This window comes from Neolamprologus multifasciatus, chromosome 5 (genome assembly GCF_963576455.1).
Source record: "Neolamprologus multifasciatus chromosome 5, fNeoMul1.2, whole genome shotgun sequence".
NCBI lineage: Eukaryota > Metazoa > Chordata > Actinopteri > Cichliformes > Cichlidae > Neolamprologus > Neolamprologus multifasciatus.
Window position 1 is genome coordinate 36,644,996 of NC_140443.1, and position 8,459 is coordinate 36,653,454.

Here is an 8,459-nt window from a genome sequence, read left to right on the forward strand (position 1 = left end):
CCACCCTACCAGCCAACCTCAGATCTCCACGCAGGCACACATGAATGCACATACATTTGCACACATCCACAGATAAACTCCCCTAAAGAACACCAAATTCCAAGATATCCAAACATGGAAATGTTTGCACACACATGTGATTATGCGCAGAGGTCCACCCTACCAGCCAACCTCAGATCTCCACGCAGGCACACATGAATGCACATACATTTGCACACATCCACAGATAAACTCCTACAAACCAACCAAATTCCAAGATATCCAAACATGGAAATGTTTGCACACACATGTGATTATGCGCAGAGGTCCACCCTACCAGCCAACCTCAGATCTCCATGCAGGCACAAATGAATGCACATACATTTGCACAAATCCAGAGATAAACTCCCCTAAAGAACACCAAATTCCAAGATGTCCAAACATGGAAATGTTTGCACACACATGTGATTATGCGCAGATGTCCCATCACAAAAGGGATAGAAGATGCATGTAAAAAGAAAAATAATCTATATAAGAGATTCATAAAACAGAGGACAAAAGATGCTGAAATAAAGTACAAGTTATATAAAAATAGATTAGTAAATATTATAAGAACAAGTAAGAAAGAATATTACCACAAATTATTGGAGCAAAGTAGAAGTAACACACAAGAAACATGGAGGATATTAAATAGTATAATCAAAAAGGGCTCAAAAAATAAGAATTATCCAGATTATTTTAAAAAAGATAAAGATATTGTGCTTGATAAAACTAAAGACATTGCAAATGAATTTAATGATTTCTTTGTAAATGTTGGCTTTAATTTAGCAAAAGAAATTCCAGAGTCAAGAAATAATAACGACCTAAATAAACATATTACTCAGAATGTGTCCTCCATGTTTATTGGTGTTGTAACTCATAGAGAAATAATTAACATTGTGAAGACATTTAAAAATAAAAAGTCCACTGACTGTTTTGGTATTGACATGATATTAGTTAAAAGTATTATAGAATATATAGTGCAACCTTTCGCATACATTTGTAATCTGTCCTTTCAAACTGGTGTATTTCCCTCACAAATGAAAATAGCAAAAGTTATTCCAATCCATAAAAACGGAGAGAGAAGTCAGTTTACCAATTATAGGCCAATATCACTGCTCCCACAGTTCTCAAAAATTTTAGAAAAGTTATTTGTTAATAGACTTGATAAATATATTGAGAAGCATAATCTCCTAAGTGATAACCAATATGGCTTTAGAGTGAAAAGGTCCACTTCGATGGCAGTGATGGAACTTGTAGAAGGGATATCTAATGCTATAGATAATAAGGAATATACTGTTGGTGTTTTTATAGACTTAAAAAAGGCGTTTGATACGATTGATCATTCTATATTAATGAATAAACTAGAGAGATATGGCATAAGAGGGTTAGCATACAAGTGGATGAAAAGTTACCTGGATGACAGATATCAATATGTCGAATTCAATAATGTAAAATCTAAGCAGTTGAAGGTAACTTGTGGTGTTCCTCAGGGCTCTGTTCTTGGCCCTAAATTATTTATATTATACATAAATGACATATGTAGCATTTCCAAACTGTTAAAATGTGTATTGTTTGCTGATGATACCACTCTGTATTGCTCAGGTAAAAACCTAGAACAGCTTCTGACTACAGCGGAAAAGGAGTTAAATATATTAAAAAACTGGTTTGATGTAAATAAGTTATCATTAAATATAAAGAAAACAAAATTGATTATTTTTGGCACTAGACAAATGAAAAATGTATCTAAAATCAGGGTTAATGGAATTGAAATTGAAAGAGTGTACGAAAATAAATTTCTTGGAGTGATAATTGATGATAAGCTGAGTTGGAAGTCTCATATAAACCATGTGAAAACAAAAATGTCAAAAACCATTGCTATTCTCTATAAAACAAAGCATGTCCTGAACAAAAAATCATTATACACACTCTATTGTACTCTGTTGCTTCCATATATGACTTACTGTCTGGAGATATGGGGTAATGCATATAAAACGAACACTCTTCCTATTTTCAAGTTGCAAAAAAGAGCTATAAGAATTATAAACCAATCAAACTATATAGAACCAACTAACATTTTGTTTATTAATCTGAATACCCTGAAATTTTATGATTTAGTTGAATATAAAATGGCACAGATAATGTATAAAGCACAAAATAACTTGCTTTGCCCAGTACTCAGAAGCTGTTCAAAGTCAGAGAGTCCCCTTAAGGGGAACAGATTTCTTTAAAAAAAACAAGATAAGGACAAATATAAAGCAGAGATGTGTTTCTGTTAGAGGAGTTAACCTGTGGAATAGTTATGACAGTGATTTAAAAAGGTGTAGTTCATTTTCCTTGTTTAAAAATATGTTTAAAAATAGAGTATTAGAAAATATATATATATCAAGAATGAAAAGAGCAGAAAAAAAAAACAAAAACAAAAAACAAAAAAACCTCTTGATTCTTTTGCTTTGATGTAGTTACTTACTAAGGTGGAAAGTTTTCTGTTTTTTTGTTTTTTTCTTGTTTGTTTGTTTGTTTGTTTTGTTTTTGCTTTGTTTGCCTTCTCTCACCCCAACCAATCACAGCAGATGGCCCCGCCCCTCCCTGAGCCTGGTTCTGCCAGAGGTTTCTTCCTGTTAAAAGGGAGTTTTTCCTTCCCACTGTCGCCAAAGTGCTTGCTCATAGGGGGTCATATGATTGTTGGGCTTTTCTCTGTATCTATGAAGCGCCTTGAGGCGACATTTGTTGTGATTTGGCGCTATATAAATGAAATTGAATTGAATTGAATTGAATTTTATTATTTGCTTCGAGCCCTGTGTACAGGAGCTGCATGCTAAAAGATCTTTTGTTAAAAGGGTTGGCGTAATAAGCAAATGCTTCAGCCAATACCTTTTGATTAGCCTTGTCTCATGCTTTCTTGCTTTGTGGTAAATCTTTGTTCTGTCTTCACTGAGATATTTGAATGCTAATCAATAAAAACATATCACTCAATGTCCACCCTTCCAGCCAACCTCAGATCTCCACGCAAGGACACATGAATGCAAATACATTTGCACACATCCACAGATAAACTCCTACAAACCAACCAAATTCCAAGATATCGAGACATGGAAATGTTTGCACACACATGTGATTATGCGCAGAGGTCCACCCTACCAGCCAACCTCAGATCTCCACGCAGGCACACATGAATGCACATACATTTGCACACATTCACAGATAAATTCCTACAAATCAACCAAATTCCAAGATATCCAGACATGGAAATGTTTGCACACACATGTGATTATACGCAGAGGTCCACCCTACCAGCCAACCTCAGATCTCCACGCAAGGACACATGAATGCACATACATTTGCACACATCCACAGATAATCTCCCCTAAAGAACACCAAATTCCAAGATATCCAAACATGGAAATGTTTGCACACACATGTGATTATGCGCAGAGGTCCACCCTACCAGCCAACCTCAGATCTCCACGCAAGGACACATGAATGCACATACATTTGCACACATCCACAGATAATCTCCTACAAATCAACCAAATTCCAAGATATCCAAACATGGAAATGTGTGCACACACATGTGATTATGCGCAGAGGTCCACCCTACCAGCCAACCTCAGATCTCCATGCAGGCACACATGAATGCACACATGAATGCACACATGAATGCACATACATTTGCACACATCCAGAGATAAACTCCTACAAATCAACCAAATTCCAAGAAATCCAAAGATGGAAATATTTCCACACACATGTGATTATGCACAGAGGTCCACCCTACCAGCCAACCTCAGATCTCCACGCAAGAACACATGAATGCACATACACTTGCACACATTCGGAGATAAACTCCACTAAAGAACACCAAATTCCAAGAAATCCAAGCATGGAAATGTTTGCACACACATGTGATTATGCGCAGAGGTCCACCCTACCAGCCAACCTCAGATCTCCATGCAGGCACACATGAATGCACATACATTTGCACACATCCAGAGATAAACTCCTACAAATCAACAAAATGCAAAAAATCCAAACATGGAAATGCTTGCACACTGTTGTGGAAGTTTTCCATTTAAATAAACCCTGCAGACGAGTGGTGAGCGGTACCTAACATTCTTTAATCCAACCACACAAAGAACAGAAAACCAAGCTTGTGGAGAGCCTACATGACCGCGGGGCAGACAGTCAGCAGAGTCTCACCAGCCTAACATGGCTCTCAGTTAAATACCTTCTTCAGAAACAAAAGGCACTACACAGCTGTTTCACACCTTAATCTACCATTGAAACTGTCAATAAAAAACATCTTTTGTTTGTGGTTGTAAGGTGACAAAATGTGCAAAAGTTCAAGGACTATGACTACTTTTTCAAGGGTCTGTAATGTCAGATCACCCTCCATGCACACATCAGTGCACATGCATGTACACATATGCAGAGTTACATTATCAAAGAAGGTAAAAAAAACAAGCTCTGCTTTAACTTTTAAGTAAAAAAAGACTGCAAACTTTAGGAACAATATGGAATGAGTGATAATGTCATCATTCCATGACTTGAAAAAAGTTGTTTCACCTTAAATCTTTTTTTTCTTTTCTTAATTGCAAAAACTGTAAATTTGGCTCAGGGGGACCTGAAAGCCAGGAGACAATTTATTGACTTTGCCCACAAACAATCTCATGGAGGAAAAGATTTCCAATAAATATTAATAAAGATTTCTATCAGAGCAAAATCTCTCTCTCTTAAGTATTTGCGCCTAACCACGTCCTAACCTAGCAGTCATATACAGATATTAATTAATCCTGCATTTTTTTTGTCAAAGACATTTCTCACCATGAAATTACCCGTGTGGCGTGGGTGTGGTCTCTGGCCAGCTGCAGAGGAGGGGTGACACAGTGAGCTCCCGGGGCGGCGCAGGGGCGGGGTTGACAGGTGTGCTGGGTTCCGACATTGATTGTGTGTCTTCTTATGTTGACAGTGACAGTCGGAGGGGAGCGGACGTGACAGCTGCAGAGAGCGGGAGTGGCTGCAAATAAACCCACGTCTCTAAATAAAACGTTGTGCTGTCAAAATAATCGCCCAGCGTGTATTTATCGGGTCAAACGCTACACTGGTGCCGAAACCCTGGCGCGATGTCCGGTCCCCTGCCGGCTCCCCCTGCTCCCCCGGTGGCGGCGCCGCCCGCCCAGCCGCCCGCCCAGCCGCCCGCCCAGCCGCTGCAGATCTTGGGCCAGATGATGTTGGACATGGCGGCGATGGCGGCGATGGCGGCGATGGCGGCGATGGCGGCGATGGCGGCGATGGCGGCGATGGCGGCGATGGCGCCGAGGTTGCCCTCGGGGAGCCGCACAGACGCCGGGGCCGGACTGCTGGAAGTGTGGGCGGCCGGGGCACCTGCGCCGAGAATGTCCGCTCATGGAGGTGGGGCAGGTGTTCCGTGTTGCCGGCGCTCCAGCGCCCGCCCCCGGTCCGGGAGGGACGTACCGCGTGCCGGTAAGGTGTCAAGGGGGTATTCGCCATGCTTTGATGGACACGGGCTGCACGCAGACCCTGGTCCACCAAAGTTTGGTTCGCCCCGGGGCATTGTTGGAGGCTAACTGGGTGGAGGTTAAATGTGTGCACGGGGATATTCACAAGTACCCGGTAGTGTCACTGCTGCTGAAATTCAGGGGCAAAACGCATAGAGTGAAGGCGGCGGTTAGCCCGCGCCTGTCGCATCCCCTTATTTTGGGTACGAATTGGCCGGGGTTCCACAGCTTACTGGGGCAGTACGCGGGGATGCGATTGCGGTCTGTCAATTTATGTAACGTTTGCGCGGCGTTCAGCGGTGACGCGGGGTCGACCGACACTGACTCTGGGGGGGAGGAGGTGGCGGGGACTTCCACGGAAGCCCCGCTGCCTCCCGTTGTGCACCCCACGGAAGATTTTCCACTAGAGCAGTCTCGGGACGACACCCTACGCTCAGCCTATGACCAAGTGATAGATATTGATGGTCGCTTGGTGCACCCTGACGGTGCGCGAACTTACCCTCATTTCCTATTGCGGAACGATCGGCTTTATCGAGTGAGCCGCGACACTCACACTGAGGAGATTCGCACACAGTTGTTGGTGCCGCAAAGCCGCCGGGAAACGGTTTTCCAGGCGGCTCATTCGAACCCCATGGCAGGGCATTTGGGTGGTGAGAAAACTCTGGAGCGCATAATGGCCCGATTCTATTGGCCGGGCATTTGGGCCGACGTGCGCCGCTGGTGTGCGTCGTGCCCAGAATGCCAGCTGGTTAACCAGCTGGCCGTGCCAAAGGCGCCGCTGCGCCCATTACCACTGATGGAGATTCCATTTGAGTGCATTGGTATGGATCTCATCGGGCCATTTCACCGGAGTGCACGCGGCTATCGCTTTGTGCTGGTCCTGGTGGACTACGCAATGCGATACCCGGAAGCAGTGCCGCTGCGCACAATTTCAGCGAAGAGCGTGGCGCAGGCGCTGTTTCAGGTCATCTCCCGAGTCGGTATTCCGAATGAAATACTGACTGACCAGGGCACGTCGTTCATGTCGCGCACATTGCGGGAACTGTACGAATTACTGGGTATTAAATCTATTCGGACTAGCGTCTACCACCCTCAGACTGACGGGCTGGTGGAGAGGCTGAATAAGACCTTGAAATCCATGATTCGTAAGTTCATTCGCGAGGATGAACGCAATTGGGATCGCTGGTTGGATCCTCTGTTGTTTGCAGTGCGGGAGGTGCCCCAGGCCTCCACGGGATTTTCTCCCTTTGAGCTGTTGTACGGCAGAAAGCCGCGGGGGGTGCTCGACCTAATTAAAGAAAACTGGGAGGAAGGTCCGAGCCCTGCGAAAAGTGAAATTCAGTACGTGCTGGACCTGCGAGCAAAGCTGCACACACTGGGGAGACTCTCACGGGAGAATTTGCTCCAGGCCCAGCAGCGGCAGCAACACCTGTACAACAGAGGGGCGAAACTCAGGCAATTTTCACCGGGAGATAAAGTGCTTGTGTTACTTCCTTCTTCCAGCTCTAAATTACTCGCCAAGTGGCAAGGACCCTTCGTGGTCACACGGCGAGTGGGGGACGTTGATTATGAGGTGGTACGGTCGGACAGGGGCGGAGCCACGCAAATTTACCACCTCAACCTCCTCAAAGCCTGGAGGGAGGCGGAGACCGCTTCTCTGGTGAGCCTGGTAAGAGAGAGGGATGAGTTGGGGCCGGAGGCGCCAAAATCTAACATCCCCGCCTCCCTCCGTTGTAGTGACCATCTCACACAGGCCCAGAGAGCGGATGTTGCCGCATTGCAACAGCGCTTTGCCGACGTGTTCTCCCCCTTGCCCGGCCGTACTTCTCTCATAGAGCACCATTTTGAGACGCAGCCTGGCGTGACGGTGCGTTCACGGCCCTACAGGCTGCCGGAACATGAGAGGCAAATTGTTTTCCGGGAATTGACGGAAATGCTGAGGTTGGGAGTAATAGAAGAATCACACAGTGCCTGGTGTAGCCCCATCGTTCTTGTGGTGAAGAAGGATGGGTCTATACGGTTCTGTGTCGATTATCGCAGAGTGAATGAGGTGTCACGTTTTGATGCTTATCCCCGGGTCGACGAGCTCCTGGACCGGTTGGGCACTGCTCGCTTTTTCACGACACTGGATTTAACCAAGGGCTACTGGCAGATTCCCTTGTCTGCAGAGTCCAAGGAAAAGACGGCCTTCTCCACTCCGTACGGGTTGTACCAATTCGTTGCGCTTCCGTTCGGCTTGTTCGGAGCCCCTGCCACTTTTCAGCGCCTGATGGACCGGGTGCTGCGGCCCCACGCTGCCTATGCTGCCGCCTATTTAGACGACGTCATCATTTACAGTGACACATGGGCGGAGCATGTGCGGCGTGTGGCCGAGGTGCTGGAGTCCCTGAGGCAGGCGGGGCTCACGGCCAACCCGAAGAAGTGTGCGGTTGGACGGAGGGAGGTACAGTATTTGGGGTACCACTTGGGGGGCGGGCAGGTGCGACCTCAAGTGGATAAGACGGCGGCAATCGCATCCTGCCCGCGTCCCAAGACGAAAAAAGAGGTGAGACGGTTTCTGGGGCTGGCCGGCTATTACCGGCGGTTCTTACCAGGGTTCGCGGACTTGACCAGCCCCCTGACTGATCTCACCCGCAAGGGTGCCCCGGATCTGGTCCAGTGGACGGAGCGGTGCCAGGCGGCGTTTGTGCAGGTGAAGCGGGCTCTCTGTGGAGAGCCGCTGCTGTTCACACCTAATTTCTCCCTCCCTTTTTGTCTGCAGACTGACGCCTCGAGCAGAGGGCTGGGGGCCGTTTTGTCCCAGCAGGTGGGGGGAGTTGACCGGCCGGTCGTCTACATCAGCCGCAAGCTGACGGACCGCGAGTCGCGATATAGCACCGTGGAGAAGGAGTGCCTGGCGATCCGGTGGGCGGTCGACTCCCT